This window comes from Podarcis cretensis (assembly GCF_951804945.1).
Source record: "Podarcis cretensis genome assembly, chromosome: 18".
NCBI lineage: Eukaryota > Metazoa > Chordata > Lepidosauria > Squamata > Lacertidae > Podarcis > Podarcis cretensis.
Window position 1 is genome coordinate 14583644 of NC_137188.1, and position 23243 is coordinate 14606886.

At 45.6% G+C, this 23243-nt stretch overlaps 1 protein-coding gene and 1 long non-coding RNA gene across 3 annotated transcripts in view; one reads left to right on the forward strand and one right to left on the reverse strand.

The window, feature by feature from the left end:
• LOC307207327 overlaps nucleotides 1-14601 on the reverse strand; it is a 41821-nt gene extending 27220 nt beyond the window's left edge. The window contains exons 1-2 of the long non-coding RNA XR_013834651.1: nucleotides 13472-14601; nucleotides 12298-12349 (exon numbers count right to left, since the gene is read on the reverse strand). This is a non-coding gene — a long non-coding RNA (uncharacterized lncRNA). The remainder of the gene's footprint in view (nucleotides 1-12297; nucleotides 12350-13471) is intronic.
• LOC307207324 (uncharacterized protein) overlaps nucleotides 1-22412 on the forward strand; it is a gene marked incomplete at its 5' end in the record, with an annotated part of 58916 nt that extends 36504 nt beyond the window's left edge. The window contains 3 exons of one of the 2 annotated variants that reach the window (XR_013834649.1): nucleotides 16553-16820; nucleotides 18953-19141; nucleotides 22306-22412. Of the gene's footprint in view, nucleotides 1-14607; nucleotides 15075-16552; nucleotides 16821-17026; nucleotides 18853-18952; nucleotides 19142-22305 lie in introns of those variants that run through there. The other variant, XR_013834646.1, reaches the window with a different exon arrangement.
• Nucleotides 22413-23243: the final 831 nt, after the last annotated feature.

Below are 23243 nucleotides of genomic sequence, written 5' to 3' on the forward strand. Positions count from 1 at the left end.
ACGACTAGCGGGAAGAAATGTGCTTTACCCCGTTTCTTCTTTCTGAAGCCCTTTCCCAAGAATCATATAATTTATTACTATTATTATTATTATGCATCTAGCTGGAAGGGACCCCAAGGGTCATCCAGTCCAACCCGCCACAAGGCAGGAATCTACAAAAGAACCACAAAGAAACTGCATTTAATAAAAAGTGGAGGAATTGGGATCTTGAGGAATTAGCTGGTTACAAAACAACGGCTTCAAGCAGTGCTTCATCTGCACAATACATTGTTCAGGTACAGTTTCCAATACATTAAGGGTGGTCTGAGGGGGAAAGCAATGGAGATTTTCACTTTATTTTATATAAATAATAAATTAATTATTATTATTATCATCACAGCCAGTTACTCTGGTGTTGCTGTAGCCAAGGGGAGCTTCCCCGACCCAATTCCAATAAATAAAAATACTATACGGTTAAGGCTGTTGCCATTACTGGAAAAGACATCGATAGGAAAATAAACAGTGCCCTCGTGTGGCCATTACTGGAATAGACATCGATAGGAAAATAAACAGTGCCCTCCTGTGGCCATTACTGGAATAGACTTCAATAGGAAAATAAACAGTGCCCTCCTGTGGCCAGGACTGGAATAGACCTCAATAGGAAAATAAACAGTGCCCTCCTGTGGCCAGGACTGGAATAGACATAGATAGGAAAATAAACAGTGCCCTCCTGTGGCCAGGACTGGAATAGACCTCAATAGGAAAATAAACAGCGACGTCGTGTGGCCATTACTGGAATATACATATATAGGAAAATAAACAGTGTCCTCCTGTGGCCAGGACTGGAATAGACCTCAACAGGAAAATAAACAGTGCCCCCGTGTGGCCATTACTGGAATAGACCTCAATAGGAAAATAAACAGTGCCCTCCTGTGGCCAGGACTGGAATAGACCTCAATAGGAAAATAAACAGTGACGTCGTGTGGCCATTACTGGAATAGACATATATAGGAAAATAAACAGCGACGTCGTGTGGCCATTACTGGAATATACATATATAGGAAAATAAAGTGTCCTCCTGTGGCCATTACTGGAATAGACATGGATAGGAAAATAAACAGTGCCCTCGTGAGGCCAGTACTGGAATAGACATGGATAGGAAAATAAACAGTAGGAAAATACAATGCCACCCATGGAACCTGAGTGAATATCAAGCGTGGGTTGTGTCCAGGAACCTGGGGGATTTCTTTCCCGTGTGCGCATGTTTTCCTCTTTAAATAAACAGCCCATGCAAGTTTCCAGCTCTTAAGGCTATCGAGATTAGCCTGGCCGTCTCAGAAAAATATGGTACCTGGTTAAAGCAATGGTTCATCTGAAGAAATTCAGTTTCCAACCCATTGCTTTGTCCCCTTTAGATGGCCTAACAAGAAAAGGAAAAGGTGACAAACCTCACCAACGTGGGGGAAGCCAGAAGGTGCCAATCAAAGAAATAAAAACACTTTCCTGTATTTTTACTGTATTTTTACTGTGCTGGTTAGGGTGGGTCGGTGTGATATATCAGGACTGGGGGGGGGGTTAAAAATGTTCTTTAGTGTTATGTGTATATTTCTATTTTTCCCCCTTTTACCTTCATGTCTGCAGCTGACTTTTCCTCCACCTCCTCTTCTCCCTTCGTCCGGCGAAGTTTCTTCCTCCTCCTCCTTTTCAGAGCAGGAATTCAGACCTAAGAAATATCAGTAATGTCGATTATTTTCCCAAGAAGGGCAAGAGGGGTCCCCGTCCAAGCAGACATAGAATATTCCCAGCCCAGATTGCAGTGGAAGAAAGAATCAAGCGGGAAAGGAGCCAGCAGACGACTAGCGGGAAGAAATGTGCTTTCCCCCCTGTTTCTTCTTTCTGAAGCCCTTTCCCAAGAATCATATAATTTATTACTATTATTATTGTTATGCATCTAGCTGGAAGGGACCCCAAAGGTCATCCAGTCCAACCCACTGCAAGGCAGGAATCTATAAAAGAACCACAAAGAAACTGCATTTAATAAAAAGTGGAGGAATTGGGATCTTGAGGAATTAGCTGGTTACAAAACAACGTCTTCAAGCAGTGCTTCATCTGCACAATACATTGTTCAGGTACAGTTTCCAATACATTAAGGGTGGTCTGAGGGGGAAAGCAATGGAGATTTTCACTTTATTTTATATAAATAATAAATTAATTATTATTATTATCATCACAGCCAGTTACTCTGGTGTTGCTGTAGCCAAGGGGAGCTTCCCCGACCCAATTCCAATAAATAAAAATACTATACGGTTAAGGCTGTTGCCATTACTGGAAAAGACATCGATAGGAAAATAAACAGTGCCCTCGTGTGGCCATTACTGGAATAGACATCGATAGGAAAATAAACAGTGCCCTCGTGTGGCCATTACTGGAATAGACATCGATAGGAAAATAAACAGTGCCCTCGTGTGGCCATTACTGGAATAGACCTCAATAGGAAAACAGTGCCCTCCTGTGGCCATTACTGGAATAGACATAGATAGGAAAATAAACAGTGCCCTCCTGTGGCCAGGACTGGAATAGACCTCAATAGGAAAATAAACAGCGACGTCGTTTGGCCATTACTGGAATAGACCTCAATAGGAAAATAAACAGTGCCCTCGTGTGGCCATTACTGGAATAGACCTCAATAGGAAAATAAACAGTGCCCTCCTGTGGCCAGGACTGGAATAGACCTCAATAGGAAAATAAACGGAAAAGGACGCTCAGTAATTAGAGCAGATAGAACCGCCGAATCCGGGAAGAGTAGAGGAGGAGGAATCTGCGTTTATATAAATAACAACTGGAGCTCGGACATTAAAAAAATGGACACGCATTGTTCTCCTGACTTGGAGTACCTAGTGGTGAAGTGCCGCGCTTTTTATTTGCCACGTGAGTTTAATGTTGTCATAATAACAGCGGTGTATATACCTCCCGATGCAAACACTATTACAGCTATGGGTCACCTGCTAACTGCTATTAGCAAACAGCAGCGGGCCCACCCGGATGGAGCATTTGTGGTTGCTGGTGATTTCAATCGAGCCGATTTAAGGACTGTGCTTCCTAAGTTCCATCAGTATGTTGATTGTCCCACTAGGGGGGGAAATACCCTAGACCGAGTATATAGCAACATCATGCATGGATACAAGACCAAGCCCTTGCCCAATTTGGGACAGTCAGACCACATATCCTTACTTATGATACCATCATATAGACCTCTCGTACGCAGAATTAGACCATCAACTAGAGAGATACGAGTGTGGCCAGCAGGTGCACCCGAGCAACTTCAAGATTGCTTTCGGAACACTGAATGGTCACTTTTTGTGGAGAATAATGTGGACACATACGCTTCAATAGTACTGTTCTATGTCAAAAGCTGCATTGATGTCGTTACTACCACCAAACAAATACGGGTGTTTCCTAACAACAAGCCCTGGCTAAACAGGGATGTGTATCTTCTGCTAAAGGCAAGGAATGCTGCTTTTCACTCTGGCGATGCGCAACAGTATAGAGAAGCTAGAGCCAAACTGAAAAAGGGCATCAGGGATGCTAAAGCCATGTACTGCCGGAGGATCGTAAAGCATTTTGAGAGCTCCGACCCTCGTCGTGTATGGCAAGGCCTGCGACAAATTACAGGGCAAAATATTAAAAACGAACTGGCTAACAGCAGTGCGCACCTGGCTGATCAGCTGAATCAATTCTTCAGTCGTTTTGAGGTGGGAACTGGAACCACCGTCACTACAGCATTGGCTACCAGCACACCATCAGGAACTATTACTGATAAACAACCACTTTTATTACAGACCTCCGACGTACAACGTGCTTTTCGGAGCATTAATATTAGGAAGGCAGCTGGACCGGATGGAATTATGGGACGAGTTATTAGGGACTGTGCTGCAGAATTAGCTGGTGTATTTACGGACATTTTTAATCTATCCCTGTTGCAGGGTTCTGTCCCTACCTGCCTGAAGACATCGATTATAGTGCCAGTCCCTAAACAGTCAGTGGTGGTATCTCTCAATGACTACAGACCAATAGCCCTAACATCCGTCGTTATGAAATGCTTTGAGAGATTGGTGCTAGATTATATTAAGGCTGGTCTTCCATCCACTCTAGATCCGTTCCAGTTTGCATACAGAAGGAATAGATCTACTGATGATGCTATTTCCATCGCTGTCCATACTGTACTGAGTCATCTAGAACGACAGGGAACCTACGCAAGGCTGTTGTTTGTGGACTACAGTTCTGCCTTTAATACAATTCTACCAGACAGGTTATTCCTTAAAATGACCAATTTGGGTATACATCAGAAGATCTGCTTGTGGGTAAGGAATTTCCTGACCGATAGGCCGCAGACAGTGAGAATGGGGCCTTACCACTCTTCTACTCTAGTATTAAGCACAGGAGCCCCTCAGGGGTGTGTGTTAAGCCCCTTCCTCTATTCCCTGTACACATTTGACTGCACCCCACTGTATAAGTCTAACAAAATCATCAAATTTGCGGATGATACAACAGTGGTGGGGCTCATTAGTGAGAATGATGAGGCTGCTTATAGGAAAGAAGTACAGGGGTTAATTCAATGGTGTAAAGAAAATAATCTTATGCTTAACACCAAAAAAACCAAAGAACTCATAATTGATTTTAGGCGAAAGAAAAGTGTATTTTTACCATTGCACATAAATGGCGAGGAGGTGGAGAGGGTTGGTAGTTTTAAATACCTGGGCACTTACATCTCTGAGGACCTCTCATGGACTGCAAATATTAATATGGTTGTGAGGAAGGTACAGGGGAGGTTGTATTTCCTGAGAATGCTCAGAGGATTGAATCTATCTCAGCACCTACTTCTGTCCTATTATCATAGTACCATTGAGAGTGTCTTAACCTATAGTATATTATCGTGGTATGTTATTGGGCTCCAACTACCAACCCTGGATGAGATCTTCACGTCTCGCAGCTTGAAGAAGGCACACAATATCCTGAGAGATCCCACCCATCCTGCTCACAACCTTTTTGAACTGTTGCCTTCGGGCAGAAGATATAGGACAATGAAAACACGAACCACACGCCTTCTGAATAGTTTCTATCCAAGAGCTCTGATTGCACTAAACAATGATCTCAGGGCCAGTTGTAAGAAATAGCAAGCAGTGAGTAGTAAGGAATGAGATAGGTTTTAGGTTATGCTATGCTTCTAATAGGTTGTGTTATATTCTGGATTATGTATGTTTTAATAGATTATGTCTGAATAGGATGAGAGTGTTGGAGATACGTGCAAATGTGTATGTGAATCCGGTCTTGGGTGTTTGATTTTCGTTGTTGTGTATACTGTGTATATACGGACAATGACAATAAATTTATCTAATCTAAACAGCGACGTCGTGTGGCCATTACTGGAATAGACCTCAATAGGAAAATAAACAGTGCCCTCCTGTGGCCATTACTGGAATAGACATAGATAGGAAAATAAACAGTGCCCTCCTGTGGCCAGGACTGGAATAGACCTCAATAGGAAAATAAACAGTGCCCCCGTGTGGCCATTACTGGAATAGACCTCAATAGGAAAATAAACAGTGCCCTCCTGTGGCCATTACTGGAATAGACCTCAATAGGAAAATAAACAGTGCCCTCCTGTGGCCAGGACTGGAATAGACCTCAATAGGAAAATAAACAGTGCCCTCCTGTGGCCAGGACTGGAATAGACATAGATAGGAAAATAAACAGTGCCCTCCTGTGGCCAGGACTGGAATAGACCTCAATAGGAAAATAAACAGCGACGTCTGTGGCCATTACTGGAATAGACCTCAATAGGAAAATAAACAGCGACGTCGTTTGGCCATTACTGGAATAGACCTCAATAGGAAAATAAACAGTGCCCTCCTGTGGCCAGGACTGGAATAGACCTCAATAGGAAAATAAACAGTGCCCTCCTGTGGCCAGGACTGGAATAGACCTCAATAGGAAAATAAACAGTGCCCTCCTGTGGCCAGGACTGGAATAGACATAGATAGGAAAATAAACAGTGCCCTCCTGTGGCCAGGACTGGAATAGACATAGATAGGAAAATAAACAGTGCCCTCCTGTGGCCAGGACTGGAATAGACCTCAATAGGAAAATAAACAGTGACGTCGTGTGGCCATTACTGGAATATACATATATAGGAAAATAAACAGTGTCCTCCTGTGGCCAGGACTGGAATAGACCTCAACAGGAAAATAAACAGTGCCCTCCTGTGGCCAGGACTGGAATAGACCTCAATAGGAAAATAAACAGTGCCCTCCTGTGGCCAGGACTGGAATAGACCTCAATAGGAAAATAAACAGCGACGTCGTGTGGCCATTACTGGAATAGACATATATAGGAAAATAAAGTGTCCTCCTGTGGCCATTACTGGAATAGACATGGATAGGAAAATAAACAGTGCCCTCGTGAGGCCAGTACTGGAATAGACATGGATAGGAAAATAAACAGTGCCCTCGTGTGGCCAGTACTGGAATAGACATAGATAGGAAAATAAACAGTAGGAAAATACAATGCCACCCATGGAACCTGAGTGAATATCAAGCGTGGGTTGTGTCCAGGAACCTGGGGGATTTCTTTCCCGTGTGCGCATGTTTTCCTCTTTAAATAAACAGCCCATGCAAGTTTCCAGCTCTTAAGGCTATCGAGATTAGCCTGGCCGTCTCAGAAAAATATGGTACCTGGTTAAAGCAATGGTTCATCTGAAGAAATTCAGTTTCCAACCCATTGCTTTGTCCCCTTTAGATGGCCTAACAAGAAAAGGAAAAGGTGACAAACCTCACCAACGTGGGGGAAGCCAGAAGGTGCCAATCAAAGAAATAAAAACACTTTCCTGTATTTTTACTGTATTTTTACTGTGCTGGTTAAGGTGGGTCGGTGTGATATATCAGGACTGGGGGGGTTTAAAAATGTTCTTTAGTGTTATGTGTATATTTCTATTTTTCCCCCTTTTACCTTCATGTCTGCAGCTGACTTTTCCTCCACCTCCTCTTCTCTCTTCGTCCGGCGAAGTTTCTTCCTCCTCCTCCTTTTCAGAGCAGGAATTCAGACCTAAGAAATATCAGTAATGTCGATTATTTTCCCAAGAAGGGCAAGAGGGGTCCCCGTCCAAGCAGACATAGAATATTCCCAGCCCAGATTGCAGTGGAAGAAAGAATCAAGCGGGAAAGGAGCCAGCAGACGACTAGCGGGAAGAAATGTGCTTTACCCCGTTTCTTCTTTCTGAAGCCCTTTCCCAAGAATCATATAATTTATTACTATTATTATTATTATGCATCTAGCTGGAAGGGACCCCAAGGGACATCCAGTCCAACCCGCCACAAGGCAGGAATCTACAAAAGAACCACAAAGAAACTGCATTTAATAAAAAGTGGAGGAATTGGGATCTTGAGGAATTAGCTGGTTACAAAACAACGGCTTCAAGCAGTGCTTCATCTGCACAATACATTGTTCAGGTACAGTTTCCAATACATTAAGGGTGGTCTGAGGGGGAAAGCAATGGAGATTTGCACTTTATTTTATATAAATAATAAATGATTATTTAGTTCCTCTGGAGTTGCGGTAGCCAAGGGGAGCTTCCCCGCCCCAATTCTAATAAATAAAAATACTATACTGTTAATGCTTAGGGGGGAAGAGGCCACGTCCCACTTGGGTGGGTGTGATTAATAATAATAATTTAACATTTAATGGTAATAATAATTTATTACTCTTTCCCAGCCAGCAACAGAGTATTTCTAAACACGATAAAACATAATATACTACAAACCTTTATAAGTTTTATAAGAATAACCATCATAATAATGATAAGAATTTAAAAAGGAAGGTTAATCCTCATTTATTCCCCTTCTCCAGCCACTCCCAACAGAATATTAAAAACGCGAGAAAACGTACTTGCAAATTTCCAGAAGCCTTTTCTAATAATAAAAATAATAAAAATAAAAATAATTTTTTAAGTACTGCGCATAATTCTTTATTGCAATAAAAACGCGCCAAAAGTGCTGCCTCGGCGTCCCGGGCGTGGGAAACAGCTGAGGAGAAGTAGCTGGGAAACAGCTGGGAGGAGAAAGAGCGGGAAAGGGCTGGCCCCGCCAACAGCCCGGCATGGGATTGGCCCAAAGGCCCACCTATCGCCGACGACGGCCCTTCACCAACATGGCGGCGGTGGCGCCTCTTCTGCCCTTTCTTCCCCCCCCCTCTTTCCAGTCCCCTTGCCCTCGTCCAACATGGCCGCCCTAGGAAGCCCCTCGCTCCGCGCACGCGCCCAGCAGGCTCAGCAGCAGCAGTAAACTCGGCGGCGATAGGTCGGCCTGTGGGCCAATCCCAAGTCGCAGTATGGGCGTGCCGGCCGCGTGGCGCTTCTTCTCCTCAGCGTTTCCCTCGCCATTTTCTCGAAGGACGCGCGTGAGTTTGGTCGCCTTGGGAGGAGCGGGCGGGAAATAAGAATAAAGGATTATTATCATGATGGATTTTTATATTCTTCTTCTTACTATTATTATTAAAAAACCTGAGTAAAGTTTGTAATATATTACGTTTTGTCGATTTTTTAAATAATCTGTTGGGGAAGGGGAATAAATGAGGATTAGCCTTCATTTTTAAATTGTTAACATTATTATAATGGTTTTTATTGTAAAAAGGTGAGGGAAGTTTGTAGTATATTACGTTTTATCGCTTTTTAAATTTTCTGCCGGTGGCTGGGAAATAGTAATAAATTATTATAATCATTACTTTTAAAATTATTATTATTAATATAAAAAGGTGAGGGTAGTTTGTAATCTATGATGTTTTATCTTTTATTAATTTTCTGTTGGTGGCTGGGAAAGAGTAATACATTATTATTATCATTAGTTTTATTGTTATTGTTATTATAAAAGGGTGAAAGATGTTTGTAGTATATTACGGTTTATCATTTTAAAAAAAATATTCTGTTGGTGGCTGGGAAAGAGTAATTCATTATTATCATTAAATTATTATTATTATCATTATTATTATTATTATTAATTACACCCACCCAAGGGGGACATGCCCTCTCCCCCCCTAAGCATTAACACTATAGTATTTTTATTTGAATTGGGGGGAGAAGCAACTCCAGAGTAATTGGCTGTGAGAATAATAAAAATTTATTCTTTATATGAAATAAAGTGCAGATCTCCATTGCTTTCCCCCTCAGGCCACCTTGAATGTCTTGGAAACGGCTTGAAGCGGTGCTTTTGTTACCAGCTAATTCCTCCAGATCCCAATTCCGCCACTTATTATTAATATTATTATTATCGTGAAATGAACCCTTGTGGTTCCTTCGTAGATTCCTGCCTTGCGGCGGGTTGGGCTGGATAACCCTTGGGGTCCCTTCCAGCGAGATGCACCATTATGTGATTCTTGGGGAAGGGCTTCAGAAAGCAGAAACAAGAAAAAATAAAGAAGAAAAACACATTTCTTCCAGTTAGTCCGTATGATGGCTCCTATGTAAGTGCGGCTCCTTTCCCACTTGAATCTTTCTTCCCTTGGAATCTGGGCTAGACATACATGTTTGCTTTGACGAAGACCCCTCTTTCCCTTCTTGTGAAAATAATTGGCATTATTGATATTTCTTAGGTCTGCTCTGCTGAATTCCTGTTCTGGAAAGGAGGAGGAGGAGGAAACTTCGCGTGATGAAGGGAGAAGAGGAGGTGGAGGAAAAGTCATGAAGGTAAAAGGGAAAAAATAGAAATATCTATTAACATATAACATATAAGAACATTTTAAAAAAAACCCACTCCTGATATATTACATCCACCCAAGTGGGGCTTGGCCTCATCCCCCGTAACCACCACAGTACAGTACAGTAAAAATATAGTAAAATAATTTTATTTATTTGATTGGGGTAGGCTAGCACCTCCTGGCTTCACCCATGTTGGTGAGGTTTGTCTCCTTTTTCTTGTTCTTGTTAGGCTATCAAAAGGTGACAAAGCAATGGGTTGGAAACTTAATTTATTCAGATGAACCATTGCTTTAACCAGGTAATTACTCAAGGCACCGATTTTTCATCTATCGATTTATCCACATAATCCAACCAGAGATCCAAAAGTGGTTCACTTGCACGTTAAATCTTAAGGTAAATGTTTTGGAAGAGGCATAAATTTAAAAAGATAATTAATTTGCAAGCTGGTCCAGTGAATTAGAGAGGCAGAGCTGGCTGGTTTGTCTAATGGAGCATCCAAAACCCAGTTTGGGTATAGAAGACCCCAGCTTTCAGGGCAACCCTCCATTGTTTAATGTTTGATTTTTTGAGCAGATACTCTGAATTGAACAGCATAAGAATAAATGGGGACCAGCCCCTGCTTTAGTGGGCAGCACTAAAAGCCGTTTGAGTAATTCAGATCAATAAAGTAGGAATATTTAATATTTCCAAACCAGCAACTTCCCACCAGTTTGGGACACTTGCATCAGAATCCAATGTTAAGAGAGGTGCTCTAAAGAAAAGCACTTTCTGCATGTATGAGTCTTAAGAGTAGGCTCATGGTTTTTCCCTTGCCTGGAGGTTAGCATATCTGTAATCAGAACTTCAGGCAGGACAAAAGGGGATGGCAAGGGGGGCTTCCTGGCGGAACCGAGCTTACAGCTGCAGAAGGGTGGATTCCTGCCTTGTAGCAGGTTGGGCTGGATGACCTTTGGGGTCCCTTCCCGATATATACTCACTCACCCACCAGCATATGATTCTTTGGAAAGTGCTTCAGAATACAGTTTGGGGGAGATTGTGTGTGTCAGCCCTTAAAAATCAACTCTGCAATGTTCTCCACAGCAGGGGCGAAGCAAAGATTTAAGACTGTCTCCCGCTATGCACCCAGGCTGGGAGCCCCAATGGCACGGGCCTAAGTGGGCTGAGCCCCTGCAACGGGGGCCCAAACCAAAAGCCAGTTGAATCATTTACATCGAGAAATACTGGGACGGATGTATGCATTTTGGACACTTGCAGCAGTTTGTAATGTTAAGAGAGGTGTTCTAAAGAAAAACACTTTATACACTCATGAGCGTTCCTTAGAGCAGGCTCATGGTTGTTTCCTTTTCTGGAGGTATAAATGTCCTTCGCAGATGTACAATCACCCCGAAGGCTTCAGGCCTCCTCCTGACTGTTGAAAAGCTCCTGGGGAGACTGTAAGCAGCACCTCCTCCGCTCCCAGTCAGCAAAAGGGGATGGCAAGGTGTGCTTCATGGCGCAACTTGCAGCTGCAGTTTAAAGTGCCTTAAAAGTGCCATTTTATAAGGTAACACTGACAGCACAACCAAGGTTGGTGTTTTTTCTCCTGCTTATTCCTGCCTTGCAGTGGGCTGTGCTGGATGACCTTTGGGGTTCCTTCCAGATATAGATATATATGCAGCATCATAGGATTCTTTGGAATGTGCTTCAGAAAGAAGAATCTGAAATAGCATTCCTTTAAGTTAGTTGTATGATGAGAAAGTTGCCTCAGTTTAGGCTGTGACACCTAACAGTTAAATGCTTCCCCCTTTTGGTACTGTGAGCACCAAGGTTGCAGGGGGATCTAAATAAGGGACGCCTGCATATTCCTAAGAGCTAGAAAGTGGCACACAGAATAAGCAGTAAAATATACCTCCCGGTTAGTTGTATGATGGCAAACAGCTTCCCCTTCCCAGCCTGCTACTTTATTCTGTCTTGCACTGCAATACAAACGATGGGTGCCTGTTTTATACTCCTAGTCTTTCAGTTCATCTGAAAGAAAACAGGCCCACAGGTTTGCTGTGTTCCTTAATGTCTGATTTTGTGGATCTATTATCACCCATATGTTTCGTGCATAAGCCTACTTAGGCATGGAAAAGGAAAGGGAGGGGGAGAACGAGGATTCCAGAACTGAGTGGGCTTCCCTGCGCACACTTCAGGGCAGAAGGGGGAGATAGAGGGAACGCTGTGGCAACTCCCCCCAATCTGTCTTCCCTACCTAATCATGGCGGACAAGGTCCCACCTTCAGCGCCTGCCCGGAAGAGGAGCAGCACCCATACAGAGAACGGTAGGAGCCAAATTGTCCAGGGATCTTCTGGGTGAGGGTTTTCTTCACCAACACCAGTGTGCAGTGCATACACAAGTGTAGAAATGAGTCAGAATAAACAGGCTTCCAAAAAAGTATAGTTCTTATACCCTAAATTCCCTTATTCCCCTAACCCCAGCGTCAGGAAGTCAGTTTTGTTTTGGGACTGCCCTGCAATGCACACCTGAGGCCGCAGGTGCAGAGAAATCTCTTTATGAGATGTTTGGTACCTCTAGACAGGTGTGCAACAACCTGGACAATTTGGGGTTGGAGTAAAGTAGGCCACGGAAAGTCTAGTTTTTAACTAGGGGTGAAAGGTCAGAAGTTGTAAGTCTGCTGTTGTAAGTCAAGGGGTTGGGGTTTAGGTCATTGATAGGGTCGGTGTTAGGCTTAGGGGTCAGGATCCGGGCCTCCCCCTGACCTTTGAAATGCTCCCATGGAGGACGTAAGCAGCACGTCCTCTGTTTCCAGTCAAGAATAGTGGATGGCCATGTTGGCTTCCTGGCTGACCTTGCAGCTGCAGTAGAGGTGTGCCACTTAAGAGAACAACATTTGCTGCACAACCAAGGTTGTGGGATTGTTCCCCCTAAGGGACTCCTGCATGTTCCTTCGATGCGGCAGGTTAGACTGGATGACCCTTGGGGTCCCTTCCAGATATAGATATATATGCAGCATCATATGATTCTTTGGAATGTGCTTCAGAAAGAAGAAACAGAAATAGCATTCCTCTAAGTTGTGGGACCCAGGTTGCACTGTGGGTTAAACCACAGAGCTTAGGACTTGCCGAACAGAAGGTCAGCGGTTCAAATCCCCGCCATGGGGTGAGCTCCCGTTGCTGGCTCCCTGCTCCTGCCAACCTAGCAGTTTGAGAGCACATCAAAGTGCAAGTAGACAAATGCTCTGGCAGGAAGGTTAATGGCGGTTCTCAAGGCCAGTAAAGCGAGATGAGCGCCGCAACCCCAGAGTCGGTCACGATTGGACCTAATGGTCAGGGGTCCTTTTACCTTTACGATGGCAAAGTTGCCTCAGTTTAGACTGTGACACCTAACAGTTAAATGCTACCACCTTTTGGTACTGTGAACACCAAGGTTGCAGGGGGGTCTCCATAAGGGACGCCTGCATATTTCTAAGAGCTGCAAAGTGCCATACAAAGATGAACTAGAAAAACATGCCTCCTGCTTAATTGTATGATGGCCAACCACTTCCCAACAGGCTTCCACAGAAGTATAGTCTTTATACCCTAAATGCCCTAATTCCCGTAACCCCAGGTCAGGAAGACAGTTTTGTTTTGGGACTGCAATGCACACCTGAGGCCGCAGGTGCAGAAGAATCTCTTTATGAGATGTTTGGTACTTCTAGACAGGTGCACAACAGCCTGGACAATTTGGGGTTGTAGTAAAGGTGGTCACGGAAAGTAGTTTTTAACTAGGGGTCAAAGGTCAGAAAGAAGGGACACGGGTGGCGCTGTGGGTTAAACCACAGAGCCTAGGACTTGCCAATCAGAAGGTCAGCGGTTCGAATCCCCGCCATGGGGTGAGCTCCCGTTGCTCAGTCCCTGCTCCTGCCACCTAGGAGTTTGAAAGCACGTTAAAGTGCAAGAAGAAAAATAGGTACCGCTCCGGCGGGAAGGTAAATGGCGTTTCCATGCACTGCTCTGGTTCGCCAGAAGTGGCTTAGTCATGCTGGCCCCATGACCCGGAAGCTGTGCGCCGGCCAATAAATTGAGATGTGCGCCACGACTGGACCTAATGGTCACGGGTCCCTTTACCTTTGACAATGGTCAGAAGTTGTAAGTCTGCTGTTGTAAGTCTAGCGGTTGGGGTTGGGGTCATTGTTAGGGTCGGTGTTAGGATTAGGGGTCAGGATCCGGGCCTCCCCCTGACTGTTGAAATGCTCCCAGGGAGGATGTAAGCAGCACGTCCTCTGTTTCCAGTCAAGAATAGTGGATGGCCATGTTGGCTTCATGGCTGACCTTGCAGCTGCAGGAGAGGTGTGCCATTTAAGAGCGCAACATTTGCTGCACCACCAAGGTTGCGGGATTGTTCCCCGTAAGTGACTCCTGCATGTTCCTGCGATGCAGCGGGTTGGACTGGATGACCCTTGGGGTCCCTTCCAGAGGTTTATATACCATCATTATTCTTTGGGAAGGGCTTCTGAAAGAAGAAACAGAAATAGCGTTCCTTAAAGTTAGTTGCAGCCTAACACAGGAAAGTCGCCTCGCTTCCTGTGAGCTCCCTTATTCTTCCTTGCACATTAATTTGAGCTTGGCAGATCCTGTGTCTGTTTTTACACGGATCCGTCTTTCAGTTCTTCTGGAATAATTCGCGCCCCCCCCTTTATTTATCAGGCTGTATGGGGCGTGCTGAATTCCTGCTCCCAACAAGGGGAAGGAGAAGGGGAAGCTTCACCTGACGGAGGGAGGGAGAAGAGGGAATCTTCTGAGACAAGGTGCCAGTGCCAGGGTCCTCCTGATGCTGTCTTGTGGGGCGAGAGGGGTAAAGGGGATCTTTGGGCACAAGATCCAAACAGCTTCTTTAACCAAACACCTGATTAACCCAGCAGTGTGGCAGCCAAAGGAAAGAGAAGCAAAAGAGGTAAGGCAGCTCCCAGACATCTCCATGGAGTTGCAAAAGGCTGGTACATCTGCCTAGGTCCACCTCCATCCACCGGAAAAGCTTCTTAGCAGCAGGGAGCCAAGGGAACGGTGGGAAATACCTAGCTATATCTCTAAATTGGTAAGACCGTGCAGTCCTTACACTTCCACAAGGCCTGGTCTTTTCCAGAGGTGCATCCTGCCTTCTTCAAAGGTGGATTTCAGGTCAAACAGCTGGTTGAAAAGTCTCTTTTCCTCTCCTCACACCCGTAGCCCTGGCAACCTCCCAGAGAACAGTCTCTATTCTTCGATGGTCAGGGAGATTGCACTTTCCCACGGTTTCAAAAAATGGAAACCTTCGCATTTAGTAATCTCTTAATGCAGTTTGGGTGGGGGTGTTTGTGTGTGTCAGCCCTTAAAAATCAACAGTGCAAAGGTTTAAGACCCATCTGCTATGCATATAGGCTGGGAGGCCGAATGGCACGAGACTAAGTGGGCTGAGCCCCTGCAACAGGGGCCAAAACCAAAAGCCAGTTGAATCATATACATTGACAAATACTGGGACAGATGTATGCATTTTGGAAATTTGCTGCAGTTTGTAATGTTACAAGAGGTGTTTTAAAGAAAAAACACTTTATACACTTATGAGCGTTCCCTTAGAGCAGGCTCATGGTTGTTTCCTTTTCTGGAGGTATAAATGTTCACAGCAGATGTACAATCACCCCGAAGGCTTCAGGCCTCCTCCTCACTGTTGAAAAGCTCCTGGGGAGACTGTAAGCAGCACCTCCTCTGCTCCCAGTCAGCAAAAGGGGATGGCAGAGTCTAGGACTTGCCGATCAGAAGGTCAGTGGTTTGAATACGTGCGACGGGGTGAGCTCCCTTTGCAGGGTCCTTGCTCCTGCCAACCTAGCAGTACAAGAGCACGTCAAAGTGCAAGTAGATTAATAGGTACCACTCCGACGGGGAGGTCAATGGCGTTTCTGTGCGCTGCTCTGGTTCGCCAGAAGCGGCTTAGTCATTCTGGCCACATGACCTGGAAGCTGTACGCCAGCTCCCTCTACCAATAACGAGAGATGAGCACCACAACCCCATAGTTGGCCGCGACTGGACCTAATGGTCAGGCGTCTCTTTATCTTTGACAAAGGTCAGAAGTTGTAAGTCTGCTGTTGTAAGTCTAGCAGTTGGGTTTTGGGTCATTATTAGGGCTGGGGTTAGGGGTAAGGGCCTCCCCCTGACAGTTGAAATGCTCCCAGGGAGGATGTAAGCAGCACCTCCTCTGTTTACAGTCCAGAATATTGGATGGCCATGTTGGCTTCATGGCTGAATTTGCAACTGCAGGAGAGGTGGGGATCCCTGAGCTATAATTAAGCAGCCTTCAAAGTGCCAATTAAGAGCGCAACATTTGCTGCACAACCAAGGTTGCGGGATTGTTCCCCGTAAGGGAGTCCTACATGTTCCTGCGATGCAGTGGGTTAGACTGGATGACCCCTGAGGTCCCTTCCAGAGGTTTATATTCCATCATTATTCTTTGGAAAGGGCTTCAGAAAGAAGAAAAAGAAATAGCATTCCTTAAAGTTAGTTGCAGCCTAACCCAGGAAAGTCGTCTCTCTTCCTGTTTTCTCCCTTATTCTTCCCTGCTCATTAATTGGTTCTTGGCAGATCCTGTGCCTCTTTTTACACAAACTCCTCTTTCAGATCTTCTGGAAAAAATCCGCCCCCCTGTTATTTCCCAGGTTTCTATGGGCTGTGCTGAATCCCAAAAAGGGGGAGGAGGAAGGGGGAAGTTTCACCATACAGAGGGAGGGAGAAGAAGGGCTCTCTTGTTGCTTCCTTGTGGGGTGAGAGGTGGAAAGGGGATCTTTTGAGACAAGTCCCAAACACCACCTTTAACCAAACACCTGATTTGCCCAGCAGCTTGGCATCGAAAGGAAAGAGAAGAAAAAGAGGCAAGGCAGCAGTGGAAAAAGATGGGTTGCCTGCATGGGCTCTGCTTTATTCCTTTATGTCGAATACTACATCTGCCTAAGTCCACTTGCGTCCACTGGAAAAGCTTCTTAGCAGCAAGGAGTAAAGGGAACGGTGGGAAATACCTAGCTATCTCTCTAAATCGGTAAGACCGCACAGTCCCCACACTTCCACAAGGCCTGGTCCTTTCCAGAGGTGCAGCCTGCCTTCTCCACAGGTCGATTTCAGCTCAAACAGCTGGTTGAAGTTTCTCTTTTCCTCTCGTCACACCCTCCCAGAGAACAGTCTCTATTCCTCAATGGCCAGGGAGATTGTATTTTCTCACGGTCGCTCAAAAAAATGAAACCCTAGCATTTAGTAATCTCTTAATACAGTTTTGGGGTGTGTTGTGTGTGTCAGCCCTTAAAAATCAATGGTGCAAAGATTTAAGACTGTTCCCCGCTGTGCTCCTAGGAAGGGAGCCCCAATGGCATAAGACTAAGTGGGCTGAGCCCCTGCAACAGGGGCCAAAACCAAAAACCAATTGAATCATTTACATTGATAAATACTGGCACGTACGTATGCGATTTGGAAATTTGCAGCAGTTTGTAATGCTAAAAGAGGTGTTCTAAAGAAAAACACTTTATACACTTATGAGCGTTCCCTTAGAGCAGGTTCATGGTTGTTTCCTTTTCTGGAGGTATAAATGTTCTTAGCAGATGTACAATCCTCCCCGAAGGCTTCAGGCCTCCTCCTGACTGTTGAAAAGCTCCTGGGGAGACTGTAAGCAGCACCTCCTCCGCTCTCAGTCAGCAAAAGGGGAGGGATGGCAAGGTGTGCTTCATGGCGCAACTTGCAGCTGCAGTTTAAAGTGCCTTAAAAGTGCCCTTTCATAGGGCAAGACTGACGGCACAACCAAGTTTGGTTGGTTCTCCTGCATATTCTTACCTTTCAGTGGGTTGGGCTGGATGACCCTTGGGGTCCTTTCCAGATATAGATATATATGCAGTATCATATGATTCTTTGGAATGTGCTTCAGAAAGAATTGATAGAAATGGCATTCTTTTAAGTTACGGGACGCGGTTGGCGCTGTGGGTTAAACCACAGAGCCTAGAACTTTGCGATCAGAAAGTCGGCGTTTCGAATCTGCGCAACGGGGTGAGCTCCCGTTGGTCGGTCCCTGCTCCTGCCAACCTGGCAGCTTGAAAGCACACCAAAGTGGAAGTATATAAATGGGTAGCGCTTCGGCGGGATGGTAAACGGAATTTCCGTGCGCTGCTCTGGTTCGCCAGAAGCGGCTTACTCATGCTGGCAACATGACCTGGAAGCTGTACGCCAGCTCCCTCTACCAATAAAGCGAGATGAGCACTGCAGCCCCAGAGTTGGTCATGACTGGACCTAATGGACAGGGGTCCTTTTGCCTTTGACAAAGGTCAGAAGTTGTAAGTCTGCTGTTGTAAGTGGAGGTGTTTGGGTCGTTATTAGAGTCGGGGTTAGGGGTTAGGGCCTCCCCCTGACAGTTGAAATGCTCCCAGGGAGGATGTAGGAGAGGTGTGGATCCCTAAACTATACCTAAGCAAACTAAAGTGCCATTTAAGAGGGCAATATTTGCTGTGCAACCAAGGTTTCAAGATTGTTCCCCCTAAGGGACTCCTGCATGTTCCTGCGATGCAGCGGGTTGGACTGGATGACCCTTGGGGTCCCTTCCAGAGGTTTATATTCCATCATTATTCTTTGGAAAGGGCTTCAGAAAGAAGAAAGAGAAATAGCATTAAATGTTCTTAGGAAATTTACAATCACCCCGAAGGCTTCAGGCCTCCTCCTGACTGTTGAAATGCTCCTGGGGAGTCTGTAAGCAGCACCTCCTCCGCTCCCAGTCAGCAGAAGGGGAGGGATGGCAAGGTGTGCTTCATGGCGCAACTTGCAGCTGCAGTTTAAAGTGCCTTAAAAGTGCCCTTTCATAGGGCAAGACTGATAGCACAACCAAGGTTGGTGTTTTTTCTCCTGCATATTCCTGCCTTGCCGTGGGCTGGGCTGGGTGACCCTTGAGGTCCCTTCCAGATACAGATATATATTCAACATATGATTCTTTGGAATGTGCTTCAAAAAGAAGAAACAGAAGTTTGTGGAGTAAACGATGAAGTACAAACGATGGGTGCCTCTTTCATACTCCTACTCTTTCAGTTCAGTTCTTTCAGATTTTGTGGATTTATTATCACCAATATATTTCAGGCATAAGCCTAGTTAGGCATGGAAAAGGAAAGGGAGGGGGAAAACGAGGATTCCTGAAGCGAGTGGGCAGAAGGGGGAGACGGAGAGAAAGCTCTGCCTTCTCCCCCCTAATCTGTCTTCCCTCCCTAATCATGACAGACAAGGCCTTCATCCCACCTTCAGCGCCTGCCTGGAAGAGGAGCAGCACCCATACAGAGAACGGTAGGAGCCAAATTGTCTTGGGATCCTCTGGGTTTGAGGGGTTGAGCGTTGGGACGGTCCCTCTGTCTCCTGAAGCAGTGCGTTTTCACCATGATTGGCCTGCGGTTTCCTTCACCAACACCAATGGCAGAATAAACAGGCTTCTAAAAAAAATGAAAGTCTTTATCCCCTAACCCTAATTCCCCTAACCCTTGGGTCTGGAAGTAGTTTTGTTTTGTGACTGCCCTGCAATGCACACCTGAGGCTGCTGGTGCAGAGAAATCTCTTTATGAGATGTTTTCCCTAATGAAAATGGTACTTCTAGCCTGATGCAAAGCAACCTGGACAATTTGGGGTTGGAGTAATGAAGGCCACGGAAAGTCTAATTGTTAAACTAGGGGTCAAAAGTCAGAAAAAAGGGACGCAGGTGGCACAGTGGGTTAAACCACAGAGCCTAGGACTTGCCCATCAGATGGTTGGTGGTTCAAATCCCCACGCCAGGGTGAGCTCCTGTTGCTCGGTCCCTGCTCCTGCCAACCTAACATTTTGAAAGTGTTTATGTGCGTTGCTCTGGTTCGCCAGAAGCCTCTTACATGACCCGGAAGTTGTACGCTGGCTCCTGCCAACAAAGCGAGATGCGCACCTCAACCCCAGAGTTGGTACACGACTGGACCTAATCGTCAGGTGTCCTTTTGCTTTTGACAAAGGTCAGAAGTTGTAAGTCTGCTGTTGTAAGTGTAGGCGTTAAGGTTTGGGTCATTGTTAGGGTTGGGGTTAGGCTTGGGGGTCAGGGTCAGGGCCTCCCCCTGACTGGTGAAATGCTCCCAGGGAGGATGTAAGCAGCACTTCCTCTGTTTCCAGTCCAGAATAGTGCATGGCCATGCTGGCTTCCTGGCTGAACTTGCAGCTGCAGGAGAGGTGTGCCATTTAAGAGGGAAACATTTGCTGCAGAACCAAGGTTGCGGGATTGTTCCCCGTAAGGCACTCCTGCATTTTCCTGTGTTGCAGCGGGTTGTGCTGGATGACCCTTGGGGTCTCTTCCAGAGGTTTATATACCATCATTATTCTTTGGAAAGGGCTTCAGAAAGAGGAAAGAGAAATAGCATTAAATGTTCTTAGGAGATTTACAACCATCCTGAAGGCTCTAGGCCTCCTCCTGACTGTTGAAATGCTCCTGGGGAGACTGTAAGCAGCACCTCCTCAGCTCCCAGTCAGGAAAAGGGGATAGCAAAGTGTGCTTCATGGCGCAACTTTCAGCTACAGTTTAAATTGCCTTAAAAGTGTGATTGACATTATTGATATTTCTTAGGTCTGCTCTGCTGAATTCCTGTTCTGGAAATGAGGAGGAAACTTCGCATGATGAAGGGAGAAGAGGAGGAGGAGGAGGAAAAGTCATGAAGGTAAAAGGGAAAAAAATAGAAAGACATATTAATATGTAACATATAGGAACATTTTTAAACAACCCCACTCCTGATATATTACACCTATCGAAGTGGGGCTTGGCCTCATCCCCCCTAACCACCACAGTACAGTACAGTAAAAATACAGTAAAATAATTTTATTTATTTTATTGTGGTAGGCTAGCACCTCCTGGCTTCACCCATGTTGGTGAGGCTTGTCTCCTTTTTCCTGTTCTTTTTCCTGTTCTATTGAAAGGTGGCAAAGCAATGTGTTTTTGAAACTTAATTTCTTCTGATGAACCATTGCTTTAACCAGGTAATTACTCAAGGCACTGATTCTTTCACCTATCGATTTATTCACATAATCCAAGCGGAGATTAATTAGCATCCCAAAGTGGTACACTTGCACGTTAAATCTTAAGATAAATGTTTTGGAAGAGGCATAAATTAAAAAAGAAAATTAATTTCCAAGGAAGCCCAGTGAATTAGAGAGGCAGTGAGCTGGCTGATTTGTCTAACGGAGCACCCCTAAACCCAGTTTGGGTCTAGAAGACCCAGTTTGCCCTCTCCCCAGCCTTCATGGCAGCCCTCCATTGCTTTCTGTTTGATTTTTTGAGCAGATACTCTGAATTGAACATCAGCAGAAGAAATGGGGATCAGCCCCTGCTGTAGTGGCCAGCACTTGAAGCCGTTTGAGTAATTCAGATTAATAATGTCGGAATAGTTAATATTTACAAAACGGAAACTTGACACCAGTTTTAGACACTTGCATCAGCTTGCAATGTCAAGAGAGGTGCTCTAAAGAAAAGCACTTTATACACTTATGAGCATTCCCTTAGAGCAGGCTCAGGGTGGTTTCCTTTTTCTGGAGGTATAAATGTTCTCAGCAGATGTACAATCTCCCCGAAGGCTTCAGGCCTCCTCCTGACTGTTGAAAAGCTCCTGGGGAGACTGTAAGCAGCACCTCCTCCGCTCCCAGTCAGCAAAAGGGGATGGCAAGGTGTGCTTCATGGCGCAACTTGCAGCTGCAGTTTCAAGTGCCTTAAAAGTGCCCTTTCATAGGGCAAGACTGACAGCAGAAGCAAGGTTGGTGGTTCTCCTGCATGTTCCTGCCTTGCAGTGGACTGGGCTGGATGACCCTTGAGGTCCCCTCCAGATATAGATACATATGCAGCATCATAGGATTCTTTTGGAATGTGCTTCAGAAAGAAGAAGCAGAAGTAACATTCCTTTAAGTTAGTTGTTTGATGGCAAAGTTGCCTCAATTTAGGCTGTGCCACCTAACAGTTAAATGCTTCCACCTTTTGGTACTGTGAGCACCAAGGTTGCAGGGGGGTCTCCATAAGGGACGCCTGCATATTCCTAAGAGCTGCATGGTGCCACACAAAGAAGAAAAAGGAAAACATACCTCCCGGTTAGTTGTATGATGGCAAACAGCTTCCCCTTCCCAGCCTGCTACTTTATTCTGTCTTGCACTGCAATACAAACGATGGGTGCCTGTTTTATACTCCTAGTCTTTCAGTTCATCTGAAAGAAAACAGGCCCACAGGTTTGCTGTGTTCCTTAATGTCTGATTTTGTGGATCTATTATCACCCATATGTTTCGTGCATAAGCCTACTTAGGCATGGAAAAGGAAAGGGAGGGGGAGAACGAGGATTCCAGAACTGAGTGGGCTTCCCTGCGCACACTTCAGGGCAGAAGGGGGAGATAGAGGGAACGCTGTGGCAACTCCCCCCAATCTGTCTTCCCTACCTAATCATGGCGGACAAGGTCCCACCTTCAGCGCCTGCCCGGAAGAGGAGCAGCACCCATACAGAGAACGGTAGGAGCCAAATTGTCCAGGGATCTTCTGGGTGAGGGTTTTCTTCAGCAACACCAGTGTGCAGTGCATACACAAGTGTAGAAATGAGTCAGAATAAACAGGCTTCCAAAAAAGTATAGTTTTTATACCCTAAATTCCCTAATTCCCCTAACCCCAGCGTCAGGAAGTCAGTTTTGTTTTGGGACTGCCCTGCAATGCACACCTGAGGCTGCAGGTGCAGAGAAATCTCTTTATGAGATGTTTTCCCTAATGAACATGGTACCTCTAGACAGGTGCGCAAGAACCTGGACAATTTGGGGTTGGAGTAAAGAAGGCCAAGGAAAGTAGTTTTTAACTAGGGGTCAAAGGTCAGAAAGCAGGTGGTGCCGTGGGTTAAACCACAGAGCTTAGGTCTTGCCGATCAGAATCTGTGCGCTGGGGTGAGCTCCCTTTGCAGGGTCCCTGCTCCTGCCAACCTAGCAACTTGAAAGCACGTCAAAGTGCAAGGAGATAAATGGGTACCACTCCGGTAGGAAGGTCAACGACGTTTCTGTGCGCTGCTCTGGTTCGCCAGAAGCGGCTTAGTCATGCTGGCCCCATGACCCGGAAGCTGTATGCCGGCATTAAAGTGAGATGTGCACTGCAATCCCAGAGTCGGACACGACTGGACCTAATGGTCAGGGGTTCCTTTACCTTTGACAAAGGTCAGAAGTTGTAAGCCTGCTGTTGTAAGTCTAGTGGTTGGGGGTTGGGTCATTATTAGGGTCAGGGTTAGGGAGAGACTTGGGGTTAGGCTTAGGGGTCAGGATCAGGGCCTCCCCCTGACTGTTGAAATGTTCCCAGGGAGGATGTAAGCAGCACTTCCTCTGTTTCCAGTCAAGAATAGTGATGGCCATGTTGGCTTCATGTCTGCACTTGGTGCTGCAGGAGAGGTGTGTCACTTAAGAGCGCAACATTTGCTGCACAACCAAAGTTGCAGGATTGTCCCCCGTAAGGGACTCCTGCATGTTCCTGCGATGCGGCAGGTTAGACTGGATGACCCTTGGG